Source organism: Mastigoproctus giganteus, chromosome 3 (assembly GCF_048544385.1).
Source record: "Mastigoproctus giganteus isolate SK-2022 chromosome 3, ASM4854438v1, whole genome shotgun sequence".
Lineage (NCBI taxonomy): Eukaryota > Metazoa > Arthropoda > Arachnida > Uropygi > Thelyphonidae > Mastigoproctus > Mastigoproctus giganteus.
Genome location: NC_143577.1, coordinates 104,152,162 through 104,167,628, shown reverse-complemented (window position 1 = coordinate 104,167,628; position 15,467 = coordinate 104,152,162). Strand labels below are relative to the sequence as shown.

The following is a 15,467-nucleotide window of genomic DNA, read 5'->3' as shown; positions in this document are numbered from 1 at the left end:
CTATAGAGAATTATACAAGGAGCGAGGGAATGTCGCCAGCAGTGGGGAAGATGGATTGCCAAGTAGCAACACGTACGACATAACTGATATTCTTCCTGATGAGGTAGAACATGCATTGAAGAAAACGAAGAATCAGAAAGCCCCAGGGGAAGATGAAGTTACTGTAGAGTTGTTAAAATTGGAAGGAAGAGACATAACACAAAAACTGGCAAGGCTCTTCACAAAGTGCATTAGAAAAGGTGTGACACCTAAACAGTGGAATAATGCAATCATAGTTTTGCTGCATAAGAAAGGAGATAAATCAGAAATTGGAAATTATACACCAATTAGCTTATTATCCCACATCTACAAGTTGTTCACAAGGGTCATTACTAACAGATTAGAAAGAATACTTTATGAGAATCAACCAAAACAGCAAGCTGGCTTTAGGAGAGGATTCTCAACTATGGATCACCTTCACGTAATATCACAGCTAATGGAGAAAGCAAATGAATATAAAAAACCATTATTTCTGGCATTTGTGGATTATGAAAAGGCATTTGACTCCATACAGCATAAGGCAATGTTTCAGGCACTGGAAAGACAAGGCATAGATACTCCATATATTATGATTTTGAAGAAAATATATGAGAGTGCTACATCCTTTATTAGACTAGACAAAGACAGTAGGAAATTTAAAATCGAGAAAGGAGTTCGACAAGGAGACACAATATCTCCGAAGCTGTTTACTGCTGCCCTTGAGGAAGCTTTCAGAAGATTAGACTGGTCGCAGAAAGGAGTCAATGTGAACGGAGAATACTTAAACCATTTACGATTTGCAGATGACATTGTGGTCATAAGCCACGATCCCAAAGAATTAGAGGAAAATCTTTAATCAGTTATGCAGAGTTAGTAAGAATTTTGGACTAAAGATGAATATGGCTAAAACAAAAGTAATGATGAACAAGTATGCCACAGAAAGAGAAATAATGATTGAAGGAGCAGTAATTGAAAAGGTGGAGTCATATACATATCTGGGACAAGTTATTAGCTGTAATAATGATAAATGGCTGGAAGTCAAGAGAAGAATAAATTTTGGATGGATAGCATTCAGGAAATATAGTCACATGCTGAGGAGCAATATCCCAGTTTGTCTGAAACGTAAAATAATGAATCAATGTATACTCCCCACCATGACTTATGGAAGTGAAACTTGGGCACTCACCAAAAGAATGGAAGAGAAGCTGAGAACTACACAGCGAAGAATGGAACGAATTATATTGGGAATCGAACTGTTAGATAAGAAGAGAAACACATGGATTGGGCAGCAAGCTCAAGTAAAGGATATTCTTATCAAAACTAAAGAACTAAAATGGTCTTGGGCAGAACACATAGCTTGAAGGCATGACAGATGGACTAAGAAAATAACAGAATGGTACCCAAGAGGAGCTAGAAGAAAACCTGGAAGACAAAGGCGGAGATGGATAGATGAAATTCATGAGTTTGTGGGTAGTAAATGGATGGCCAGTGCTCAAAACAGAAGGAACTGGAAAGTTGCTGGAGAGGCCTTCATCCTGCAGTGGATTGAAAATGGCTGATGATGATGATGAAGTCACTGATTATCCTTTTGTACATTAAATAAATAAATTTTCTGTTTATATTCTGTGACGACCAATGGGTCAGGAATTCACAAGATAGACAGATTACAAGAAACAGAACAGTATTTAGCATTCACAGGCTTTAATCTCGGTCACTCAAGGCACGTTTACTTATGCACAAGACCACTCGGCTACAGTGGCCTATTATTTTATCCTATGTGTTTTCTATCGATTTATTTAGGTATATATTTTAATGATTATATTACTATAATCTTCCCAATATAAAAATATTATAAAATTTTAAAAATATAAAAATGTTATAAAAATACAATACATATATACCGGTAGCCCCCCAATTTACTCCAGGGTTAGGTTCCTGGGAGACAGACGCAATTGGAACTCTTTATATCAGTGGTTCCCAACCAGTGGTTTGCGAACCCCTGGGGGTTTGTGAAAGTGTTGAAAGGGGGGGGGGTTCTCAATAAAAATTCTGTAATGGCATCTGCTTAGATTTACATAAGTATATTATTGTAAACTACAAAATATAACTAATAATAAACAATAAAGTAAAAATAAAAATAAATAAAAAGTAAAAATTGCCAAAGAAAGAAACCACACCTCCCATAATTCCTTATAATTAGTTTACTATCTTACAGTATATCATGTTAAATAAATATGCTTTCCAGACTAAATTTTTTTTTTTTTCATTCTCAAGGATCATTGTTATGTATAGGTACTTTTTTCTTTCTTTTTTTTCTTTTTTTAGAATCTATAGTACTTACTATCATGAATGGGTTAAAAAGTTGAAAGAAAATACTTGTTGACATTAAACTTGAACTTCTGTAGATTGTAATTTTTAAGAAATACATATGAAGGAAGGTGGTTTCAGAAAACAGAAGTTGAATGAATAAATGAGGAAGAAAAGTTAGTTCTGTGAGTTTGAACTTGAACAGCAAAATGATGCTGACTGGTTGTGGCACATGTTCAGACTTCTTTGAAAGAGAGAGCAGGAATTATAGAAGCCAATTCAGAAGAACAGTGCCATGCAAGTAACTATAGAAAAGGCATGCAACAGAAACAGAAAGTCTATGAGACAGAGGGTGGAGAGAGAGACTCTGTTAGAGATGAGACATCAATTAGTCTGACTGCCCCTTTTTTGATGTTATTTAGTTTTTAGGAGCATTAGCAACTAAGGCCATATTACTCCGGGGATATACGGTGGTCATTCCCTGACCTTTCCGCATCCTCTGTATTTGGTGGCCCTCTTTTGAATGGAATCTAGAAGCCTGAGAGAGGTCTCGGGGGCACCACCCCAGATGTGGGAACAATATTCCATGGTAGGGTGGATTTGCGATTTCTACAGAGTAAACAACTGTTTGGAAGAAGATTTCTACAGTAGTCAACAACAGCTTTTTCTCTTTCGCTCCAGGCATTTATATAACGCCAAGAGCAAAAGAGAAAACCCAGTTTATTAGATGCAGAAGAAACAATATTTGTTATGTGCTTTATGCCAAGAGAGAGATTAGAAGTCAAGGTAATCCCCAAGATCTTGCCTAGAAATTGGAGTGTCATTGAAGTAAGCATAGGAGCAGAAGAATTCTTTTTGCAAGATATAAGACAGGACTGAGTTTTAGAAGGATTGAAATTAACTTATCTTTGTCCCACTGGAAAATTATCTGGAGATCAGCATTTAACGATTTGGCAGTGGATACTCGAGAAGTTCAAGCTGCTTGAGCAGGGTAAAGTTTCTCAAACTGGAAGGTGGAGTGCAATGTGCTATTGTCAGCAAAACTGTGGCTAGGATTTCTGGTCAATGGAAGAAAGTCATTAATATACAAGAGGAAAACAGTGGGTGAAAGAACTGAACCTTCAGGAACATCAGCATTAGTGGACAAGTTTTTCTAGCAGGGATAGGGAGGTGATTGTCCCCTTGCATAAGGCAATGGTTGGGCTACACCTTGAGTGCTGTATACAGGTCTGGATACCTCATTTTGAGAAGGATGTAGAGCTGTTGGAACGAGTGCACAGAAGGGCAACAAGAATAGTGAATGGAAAAAAGGATTGCTCTTATGAAGAGGGGGCTTAAGCTTCGCAAATGGGCCACACCTTGAGTATTGCATACAGGTCTGGAGGCCTCATTCTGAGAAGGATGTAGAGCTGATGGAACGAGTACAGAGAAGATCAACAAGATTAGTGAATGGGAAAAAGGGTTGCTCTTATGAAGAGGGGCTTAAGTTTGGCAAATTAGAGTGTTTGGAGACTAGGCACCTACGAGGTGATCTGATTGAAGTGTATAGAGCCTTGAATGGTTTGAGCATGCTCAATGCTGATGGGATTCTTCCTATTGCTCAGAATAATCGCCTGAGAGGGCATGGATTCAAATTGAGGAAGGACAGTTGTGGGATGGATGTGCAGAGGTTTGCATTGAGCCAGCGGGTAGTTGATTGCTGGAACAAACTTCCATCTGTCGTGGAAGTTCATAGCTTAAACAGGTTCAAAGCAGAACTAGACAAACATTTGGAGCAGGTGGATGAGTGAAATGAAAAGGTGATGCGTGTGTGTTTTTTTTTTTTTTTTGGCTGATGCTATATACGCTTGCTTTCTTGCATCATGTGCCCTTGCTTATGCTAAGTTAGAAGACAGGGAGCCGTCTACCATCACCTGCAGTGAGCTGTTAGAGAGAAAACTTTATACTCCGTTACAAGGAACAGCTGGCAAATCATAGGATGGAAGCTTATTTAGAAAACCTTTATGCCAAACTTGCCCAAAAGCCTTTGAAATGTCAAGAGAAATGGCTTGAGTTTCACAACTTTTCCATTGAATTTGTTTATAGATTGGTAATATAAGCCAGAATATCGCCAGTGAAATGACACTAACGGAATCCATACTGGCGACTGTTGATCAGATGAAAGATTTCCAGTAGTTTTAAGATTTGGCAGTTAATTGATTTCTCCATTACTTTGGAAGGAGTAGAAGTAATCACAATAGGACGCTAATTGGATGGAAGGGATTTGTCACAATTTTTAGGAACTGGCTGGATATGAGCAAATTTCGAAACAGAAGGAAAAACACCTTTGGAATAAGAAAGTAAAAAAGACAACGCAAAACAGGCGTAAGCTCAGGAGTGCAGGCTTAGAGAACAAGTGGAGAAATACCATCAGGACCTGGAGTTTTCTTGGCATCAGATTCATCAAAATCCTTCTGACATCCTTTTGATGGAAGCCCACAGGAGGCATTTAATGGAGTGTGCTGGGAATGGTTTAGAGGTGATTTATCAAGATCATCAATACATGAGTTGGAAGAAAAATAGGATGCTAGCAGGTAGCTGATCTTTATCTTTATCTGATGTGGCAACAGAACCATCCGGTTTTGTCAGAGGTGGGAACAGAGATGGGCAAAAATTGCAGCCAATAGCTTTGGCAAGAGACCAGAATGCTCATCTACCATTTGGACTAAAAGCAAGTTTGCTACTCTTAGCCTGTTCGAAATCTAGTTTGGACTTATTAATAACTGCTTTATAAAGTATAAATAATAGTTAATAATAATTTTTATTATTATGCAATGTCGCTTATAAAAATGTAATACTGGAAATATTTTATAATAAAAATTCAGAAATATATGATTTCAGAGAGAATATAGGCTTAGTTTGCATTAAAAATATTATGTCGAAAGGGGTTTGCGATGAAAAAATATTACACTGAAAGGGGTTCGTGAGTCAAAAAAAAAGTTGCTGCTTTATATCATGGAGTCAATGGGAAATCACATGGTTAGGTGTGCTAGGCACCAAAAAATTTGCCTACCCTTTTCAATACTGGAGTATTTAAAGCTCAGAAATAAACTTTTTTAATTAAAAAAGTGTTTTATTTTTAATATACATAAATATAATAGTATGTACATATAAATAAAAAATAAATGAATACATACAAAAACATTTTGACAGTGGTGTAATGCCAAAGTTTTAGCTATTGAAGTCCTGGTTGAGGATCTTCTGTTGAAGGCCCTGGCTGAGAAGATTGGCTTTTTTTTTTTAAGAAAGAATCAACATCAAATGTTGATTGCCTAAATTTATTCCTCCTTTCTTTAAGAATTTCGAAATAAGGGCTCAGGGTTGGTATGACATCCCTTTTAACTGTGGCACTCCTCTCCCAGTTGTGATCAATGTCAAAGAGCTCACTAGTGAGGGACTATACACTTACAAGAATCTGTTGTAGATCATTGGTCTTCACAATTTTTAGAGGAGAGTCCTCTTTTGCTTCCTCCTGCTGTTGGCTAAGTTCTGCAGATCTTCAAGATCCTCATTTGAAAGTCTCTGCATGACTTTTTAAAAAGCTCATTTACATCTTCAACTGTAACTTCTAACCCTACTTCTTGTGCCAGCCTGCTAATGTCTTCTACAACATTCTGTTGCTGCTTGAATCCTCTGACGTCATGCATGAAATCTGGGAGAAGTTTACGCCACATTCCATTTATAGATAATTGACAGACTTCTTGCCAGGATGCCAGTTGGCATCTGTAGCCCAATGGTCAGGAGAGGGAGTGCAGTAGCACATGATCTTTGAGTAGACCAGGGTTCAAGCCCCTAACTGCTAAAAACAGTTGATCTGCCAACCCGCACTGGACCAGCGTGGCAGATTATGGTCCAATTCCCTCAACATGAATTGTTGAGGAGGCTTCCATCCTGCAGTGGATTGATAACAGCTGCAGTTTACCTTTACCTTTTTTTTTTTCTTGCCAGGATGTGTTAATGTGATTGATGCCCTTTAAGACATCAAACGAGTGCCAATATTACATCAGAGTGATGGTAATGTTAGACATGCCCAAAGTTTTTACAATTTCTGTAAATTTTTGCCATAGATAATAAGCTTTAAATGTGGCTATTACACCCCTGGTCTATGGGTTGCAAAACTGATGCTGTATTAGGGAGCATGTAGACAACATTAACTTTAAGAGGGTGTTTTGATTTCACCCAGATTTCTAGAATGTCCAAAAGAAGAATAGCCTTGGTTGGTAAATTTTTCTCATTGCAGAATTTGAGAACAGTAGGGCAAAAATAGTTGGTGTACCAATCCAAGAAGATGTCCTGTGTCACCCAAACCTTCTTGTTTGACTTCCAGTATACAGGCAACATAGCTTTGTTTAAGCCTTTCATTAGACGCGGTGTTTCTGATTGATACACAAATATCAGCTTCAATTTTACATTGCCTGACACATTTGCTCCCAACAAAAGTGTCATCCCGTCTTTTTATGCTTTAAACCCAGGAACCAACTTTTCTTCATGGGCAATGAAGGTTCTTGAGGGCAACTTTTTCCAATAAAGGCCCGTTTCATCAATATTGAAGATGAGATCTGAAGAATATTCACCCTCCTCTACTATGGCCTGAAACTGTGCAGGGAAAGTGGCAGCTGCCTCAGTATCTGCACTTTCTGCCTCGCCAGTAATTTTCGCTCCTGCATTTGGTTTTTGCTTTAAATCTCATGAACCAGCCCTTGCTAGCCAAAAATATTTCATTGCACTGACCTCCTTTCTTCTTTATGTCTTCAAAAATAGACTTAGCCTTTTCAGTTATTACAGCTCCGGTCAAGGGAATGTTTTTTTGGTTCAAATCATCAACCCAGAGTGTCAGCAATTGCTCCATTTTTGCAATTGCTGACACTTTGTGTTGACAACTTGTGCAGCACTTACTCTTTGCAGCGACTGTTTTTTTTTTTTTTTTTTTTTATCAGCATTCTTCATAATTGTAGTAAGAAGTCTATGGAGGCATATTTATATTATAGCCATACAGACATTAAGGTGGCTTTCACCAGCTTCCATCTTATTTTCCAATGTAATAGATCGACATGCCTTTTTCACGCTTTCACTTGCACTAGGATTCATTCAACTTCTTTTACCAGACATGGCATCTCTTTATTCTATTAAATTAAAAACTTTATAACACGATTGGCAAAAATTGCACACAGCTATCACCATTTTAAATAATTATTATTTAATTTATTAATAGCACAATTAATAAAAAATTTTAGCTTACTAAATTCCCAGCATGTGTAAATGACAACCAACTGAATGCTTCACCGCATAGACCTTTCCCACCCACATCCATGAGTGACTACTTTGAGAGTGGGAAGCTTTCTTGTCTCTGATATGGACAAGCTAATCGCTGATTGGCTCAGATTGTTCTTGATCATGTGAACAGTGCATGATACACAGTACAGTATGATGTCAATAAATTTTGTCTGATTTTATTTTAATCTTTCAATTTATAATAAAAAAATTGGAAAAAAAATAAATAAATAGCCTTGTAGTGACTAACACTATTGCAAATTGGCACAAAATGAGGGCTACCTGTATCTATATACAGTAAATCCTTGCCAATCCAGATTAATTGGGGGAGTTGTCATTTGGATTAAGCAATAATCCAGATTAGTGAAGCAAAAGATAGCATTAAAAGAACAAAATGGAAAATTTAATAAATATTATATAGGTAGTGCTGATGAAACTAAATAAAAAAATATCACCGTACAGCCTTTATTTAAAAACTATAAAAAGAATACATTTATCCATCAATTGATGAATAAATGTATGTATCGTCTTTTGTCATTTTATACATTTATCAGGTGGTACTGGTGTCACATATCAACTCCACTTGATCGCTGCTGTGAATACCAGTTAAATACAGCTTCCTTCAGCAACACTTCTTTTGGCTTTTTTAATATCTGTCTATTTGATACACTGCTTTTGTCACTTCCCACAGTGAATTTTAAAGAAAACGTTTTTATAGATTCCTTTTGTTTTCTAATATCTGACACAGTCTATTGGCCAATACCAAATTCTTCAGCAATGTTTTTTTCAAGGAACACCATTTTCAGTTGTTCTGTTTGTGTGTTTGTTTTTTGGTTTTTAGGAGCATTAGCAACTAAGGCCATATAGCTTCGGGGATATGCGGTGATCATTCCCTGACCTTTCCGCATCCTCCATATTTGGTAGTCACGGGCTCGAACCCCGGTCTAATCAAGAAGCGTGTGCTGCGCACTGCTGCTCCTGCCCACCTGGCTATGGAGGTGCCTTTCAATTGTTCTATCACTTTGAGCTATTAATGATCGTTAAAGAAACATGCTTTCTTTTTATTCCACTTTTCAATTCTTTAGAACCCATAATATAAAATATGTTAACTTATGTCGTACATATATACATATAAAGAAGTATGCAAATGAAGTGATATAAGCAATAACATCCGCCCGACTCAGAGTCAACAACAATACTGAACAACACACAAGACAATGTAATGCATGGTCCATCTCTCTCTCTCTCTCTCTCTCTCTCTCTGAGGAGTCAGAGTGACTCATCTGCCTTCCTAAATCCTGTGTCTTTCAAAGTACTCAAATGTGAACAGAATTTTTCATATTTCGATCCGGATTTACTGTAACCAGATTAGCGAAGGTTTACTGTATATACAGTCAGAACCTTATATAACAAAATCGACCCTTCTCCTGTAAAAATTCTTTAAACAGAAATTTCATTATAAAGAAATATGACCTTTTCAACAATAAAAAATACTGTAATTTAATATTCCGAAATAAAAGATGGGAAATAAATCTGAAATAAGTGGGAATGAATAAATTTTCTAAAATTTAAAAACAAATAATTTATTAATGCATACTTATTAAGAAATGGCTACTTACATGATGCACACAATACATTAGTACACTTTTCAGGATTGCTTCGTAAAATATCTGGTTATTTTTTGTTGTACACTGGATTTTACTGTACATCGTTCATAAAAACGTTCGCATTTGTTTAAACACTAATATATTTTCTGGATTATTTCCTTCACACTGAAGGCCTCGACACAAAATTTCAAATGCCATCAACATTTCATGTTTGGGAGGTTTAATATTGCCTTCTGTAGTGCATTTTCAAATTCTTGATAATGCCTTGGGCCATTGGCTACAGTTTAGATGAGGTATTCAGAGAGAAGAAAACAAGCTTCACACTTGAAAGTTTTGAAATTACCAAGTGAAGGTGGACAGGGAAGTTGTCGAAAACATTGTGATTTTCTGTTTTCTTTCATCATCTTTCTATCAAAATTTAAAATCCACTGTTGAAACATTTTCACTTGTCATCCAAGATTTTTTGTTGCAGTTGTAGTCCAACTCTAACGACTTTACTCCTTTGAGACATCGGGGTTGTTTACTCTTGCCTATTACCAAAAGCTTAAAAGTTTTAATTACCAGCCATATTTGCACCAACCAACTCTGTAATTCTCTCCTTACTAACTTTACCGCCTAAGCATTTATCACCTTTAAAAGTCAGTGTCTCATTCGATAAACATTAAAAAAATAGACCTGTTTCATCAATGTTGAATATGTCTTTGGGCTTGTAGCCATCCATAATTTTTTTAAAAACTGTTTCTTTCCAATGGATAGTCTTCTTCGATTACAACTCCACTTACACCAGAAATCTTTTTTCAAGTAAGCCATGGCACTTTTTAAATTTGTCACCTAACTAGAACTGGCTTGGAAAGTGCCCCAGAAAAGATGCATGCTCCATAGCCTTTTATTTTATTAATGGCCCTGATAACAGCATGTTTTGGTCTCAAATCAACTTCACACAGTTAAAAATGGCTTCATCTACATCTTCATACAGACGTAACTTTCACATTTCCAACTGGGTGTCATTTCCTCAAACAGTCTGAGAATCGAAACATGGTTTTTCAGAATGGTTGACATACTACTGGCAGGGATACCAAACTTTAAAGCAATTTCTTTTTTTTCTTTTTTTTTTTTTTTTAGCTCTCTGATTTACACCATTAAGCACGTCCACTTTTTTGACTACACTCAAGGATTTCCTCTTAGACACTGTAAGGTTAACTTGCACAGAAGTTAAAACAAAACTGATTTAGGAACCGTTTGTACCCACCATGTAAACAGAGACAGGTGAAATTTAGTGAGAGTGTGGATGACTCATTTCTGCGAAACAACAGATTAATTTCCAGAATAAAGGAAAACCACTCTCTCCTAATTCTCTAATAGGGTGCTTACAGTAGAAAACAGGTTGACCAGAGACAATGTCCACTTCAGGAATATGCCTTAATCTTTGCAAATGGCTATGGAGACAGATAGCAGTGTGACTTCTCAGAACAGTAGAGGCACCACTAAATTGTAGAATGCTTTAGCTCTTAATTTGTGTCTTAAGAATTAATCCCATCGGCTCTTAAAGGCTCAAAGGATTAATTCTTACTCCTTTTAGCTCTTAATTCATGCTTTCTACAGCATCAGCTCCATTGCCAAGGCCAGAGGTGTGAACAATGTGTAAGCAGGTCTCTCAAAATCAGTTCATTATATGGAAACTATTTTCAATGCAATAACCAAGGGGAGCTGAACACCCACATTTAAAAAGAAAACTGGATATCCAATTGCAAAATTTCGCTATATGGAAATTTGTTAAAGACAGGGGTGTGTGTGTGTGTGTGTGTGTGTGTGTGTGTGTGTGTGTGTGTCCAATATTATAAAATATGTATACATAGCAGTGGTTTGAAGTGGTGTGGGATGAATCAGCTCAATTTTTGGTTATGTATTATCTACAGGCAGTTCTCACGTTACGCATTTTTTTTCCCAAGTATCAACAAAATCAGAAATATGAATATTTAATTGCAAAAAATTAAGGCTAAACATTCATAAATACCGCATTCCAAACCACGTGCTTAGTTATACAGTATACCCTGCTTTATGATATTAATCAGTTCCAGAGACACCATCGTATTTAAAATATCGTAATGTGAACCCAATAACACATTGTTTTTTGGTAATTCATTTCAAGATCTCGGAAGTTTAAATTTTCGCTGTATAGCTAAGCTATTTAATCTCTCTAAAATGTCATTTTTAAAGTCACGAGTGTGACCTTAAAGCCATATAAAAGGTCGTGAGCGTGGTTTGTAAATTGTATTAGTTATCAATTCAAATTATTAAAATGCACTATACTTTCAGCGTTATCATATGTTCCATTATAAGAATCAATTTTAAACGCCTTTGTGATATTTTTCTAAAGCACGTTTCTGGAGGTCACTACCATAAAACAATAAAAACAATTTGCACTTTGCGGTTTATTGGGCTTTTCTGTTACTGCAAGCTATTATAAATGGGTAGTAAACTCGATGTTATTGCATTTGCCAAAATAACAATAGCTGGAATTGTGTGGTTTTTTACATTATTATGGTGAAATGTGTTTCCCCTTTAATGAAATCTTCAATCGTATAAAAAACATGAATAAATTTTTAGAATTTTCTCTTCATTCCTTTTTTTTTAAGCTTCGTAAACTTGTTACTCCACACAAATCGTGTTAGTTGCAATTAATGTGTGCCGTTAAAAAATGCTTATGTATGATATCGGGAAATTTATAAAGAAAATAGAAGATTATCTTGGAAACAAAAGCCTCTTGAAACATTTCTGAAGACGACTCCTTGTGCAACAAACCAACGAGTGCCGAGCCAATAATGAGTGATCAATGAGTGTGCATTTAGTCGATGATGATGAAAAATAAACATTCTTTAACATTTGTAAGTCGTACATAATTTCTCTATTATTATATAATTTGCTTGATTTTACAGGCTACATTTTCATTTCTTTTGATAAATCAATCATTGTTTATAAACTAATTAGCTAACTAATTTCATTGTTGAGAACGTAACCCCTAGTTTTAACCTATGTCTATGGGAAATAAATTCCCGCTTTATGAGCGAGCACTAGGAACGAATTAACTCGTAAAATCGAGAACTACCTGTATTCAATTATCAAAAATCCATCGTTGATTTATGGAAATACCATTATCAAATATTTTGATTATGACCTCTTGATAATGCTTATCACTTAGAAGAGCCGAACACCTACATTTAAATAGAAAACTGGATACACAATTGGAAAAAACAGTCAGCAATCTATCCCAACATGTTACATCTTATTTACTCTCATGTTTCATGTTAATCTTATGTTTTTATCTTCACTCTTTAGATTCAGATTTATTCATTTTTTTATGCATTTCTATTTTTGCCTGAAAAAAAAAAAAAAAAAAAAACTGGATCCTTAGGCTATACAAACTAGTCCCCAGATATAAAAAGTTTAATAATGAGGACCTGTTCCAGCTGTATGGATATCCCAGAGAGAAAAAAAAATTTACAGATTAAGAAGCATGGTCCTTGAAGCTGTCACAGACATTTTGTAAGGTATGCCAAGATGGGCTTGCTACGTGGGAGTCTAAAACACTGATGGAACTGATATTCAGATGATGCTCAAGTCAAGTGGACCTAATTTTGGAAAAGTCTGGTCAGTCTCTGAGAGCCAAATCCTCTACACCTCTTGCACCTTCGGAGTGGTGGGACTGTTAATAACCCTGAGTATAAGCCTCATGTGTAAGGCCTGAAATATGGCACCTAATAAGGTGAGTCAGGTGGGAACCAATGTAAGCAGGGGTTGAGGTGTGGCATACACACTACAAGGAGTGTGTATGCACACTACAAGGAAGAATTCTACCCTCTGTGTTACCAAGCAATTGGTGGTAGATAACTCTCATCAACTGGTGCAATACCACCACTTTGCTTATTAGAGACTTGAAGTGGTGGAACCTATGTTTAGACTCCAGAGAAACGCTCCAGCAACCCCTTCACCCCATCTCTTCCATCATGCAGTATGATTGATTCTTTTGAGGTTATGAAGGACATCATGGTAAGATCCAATCTTCCTTACATTTTGGGGATAGAGCTCTAAAATGGTGTTTGCAGGCCAGCTGCTAGATAGTCCAGCAACTTTCTGGGAGGCTTCCAGATCAGCTAGCATAAAATCTCGCTGCCTCTATTCTGTCAGATAGTGACTGGAGGGAGTCCGAGTAGTGTGTATGCATTGTCGAGGCCAGGTTATGTCGAGGAGCTGGGAACATTTCTTCTCCCACCACATTTTATGGATAGACTTGAAACTAAACCTTAATGTGGATTTCATTCCATTTTTATCTGGATTCATCAGGAGCAGTTTCAGGGCTGCTCAATTACCAGATGCAGTATATCCGCATCAGAAAACTCCATTTTACCCCTAACTCTCCAACTAATTAACAAGGAGAGGGATAGCCTATAAAACATGGTGTTTAGATTTAGAGGCAAGATATATTGGTCAAGAATAAAAATAGAAACAGAACCAGAGAGCATTAAAAATTACATTGCCATAACACAAAAAGCCGATTTTAAGAATTGGCAGTAATAGTTGATTTTTGGCTGGAGTCATTAAATTTGTCCTTAGAAATTTCAAATCAGACAGCTCTGATATGTTTTTATTATCAGTCTTGAGCTCTTTATATTTCTAATATGGAACATAACGTTGATGGAACTAATGTTATGTTACATATTAGAACTAAGATCCATCCCCATCTTTTAATCTGTAATTAAAAAGGGAGTAAAAAATTCTCTGTGGAATAATGATAGCAGAAGGGGACAGTCATTGCCATGACATCATTATTTTCTTGCCTCACAAATGTTTCTTATACATCTACTGTGACACACGCTGAGAACTATATGACTATTCACCAGCTATAGCCACGATGTTTCAAGCAGCTGCACTGTTAAGATATTGACTGAAAAAGAATGCAGCATGTATATACACTGGGTTGGCATTGCACTAGCAACACCACCTCAGGTAGAAATGGACTGGTCTGTGATAATGATAAAGGGCTTAAAGTCTGGAATGGCTAATATAAGATTGTAGTTCACACATGCAGCAATTACCTTTTGAGTGTCTGTGAGGAAGAACGGGTTGGTGTTGAGATCTTTCTTACTTTGAACATGGAATGATTGTGGGGACAAGAACTACAGGTGCCAGTATGTTGACAACAGCTAACACTCCAGACATCCACCACACTCACGCATGACTGTCAGATTGGCAGACCACGTACTGTGACATCACTCCAAAGACTACTTAAGTAACAATGTACTAGAAAAATTAGGCACATAGTTAAGTGCTCCCATTGTGTGGCATTGCAAGCCTACCATGACTGGCTCAATATCAGTCAAACAACCAGGCAAAGGTCGCATGTGGGACAGCCATGTGTGGTTGATGGCCATGATGATCATAGTGTCTCTTAACACAGCAGCAATAACAACAAGTGGCTTGGCCGCTGTGCTATATCACTGACTGTTTGTGGCAATCTCTGGATCCTCTGATAACTGTTAATCAATGGCTTGATGGGAATGCCTATTTTTCTATCGCGACAGTGTATCCAGACAAGACAATGAACTATGCCACAAGGCCCAACACTTTACTGGTTTCATTAGTTTCAGGAACAACACAATGTATTCAACTTCCCATGGCTGCCAACTTAACTAATCTTAACTTAACTGAGCATGGTTGGGAACTACTGGAAAAGGACATTCAATACTATAACCAACCACCTGACAATGCATGGGTAACACTACCACAGGATACCCTGCACCTTGGGGGGTGTCCACACTAAGACATGTAGGGGCTGCATTACAGGCAAAAGGTGGGCCCACAGGATTTTAGGTAGGTGCTACTAATGCAAAATTAAACTCAGTGTGTGTATATATATATATTTATATAATCAGATACTGGTAGTAAAGCCTATCAGTATACATTTCTAATTTATTTTGTATGCTTTTCATCATCTTTCATCCCTATATTTTAACTTTGTCAGTACATGTTCCATTTTATTGTTTATCTAAATTTATTTTAACATCCTGTGATATGTTCAACATTACAGGATGTTAAAATAAAAATCTACTAAATCATCCCTATATTTTAAAATTGCTATTCCTAACTTTAGATAAAACAATAGTTACATAAATATCTTTCTCCTAAAATATATAATATGTAATTTCTTAAAATATCGGAGCAACATCT

At 36.6% G+C, this 15,467-nt stretch overlaps 1 protein-coding gene across 1 annotated transcript in view; it reads right to left on the bottom strand.

Moving 5' to 3' along the window:
* LOC150088197 (alpha-2-macroglobulin receptor-associated protein) overlaps nt 1-15,467 on the bottom strand; it is a 228,105-nt gene that overhangs the window by 106,613 nt on the left and 106,025 nt on the right. The window lies entirely within an intron of this gene.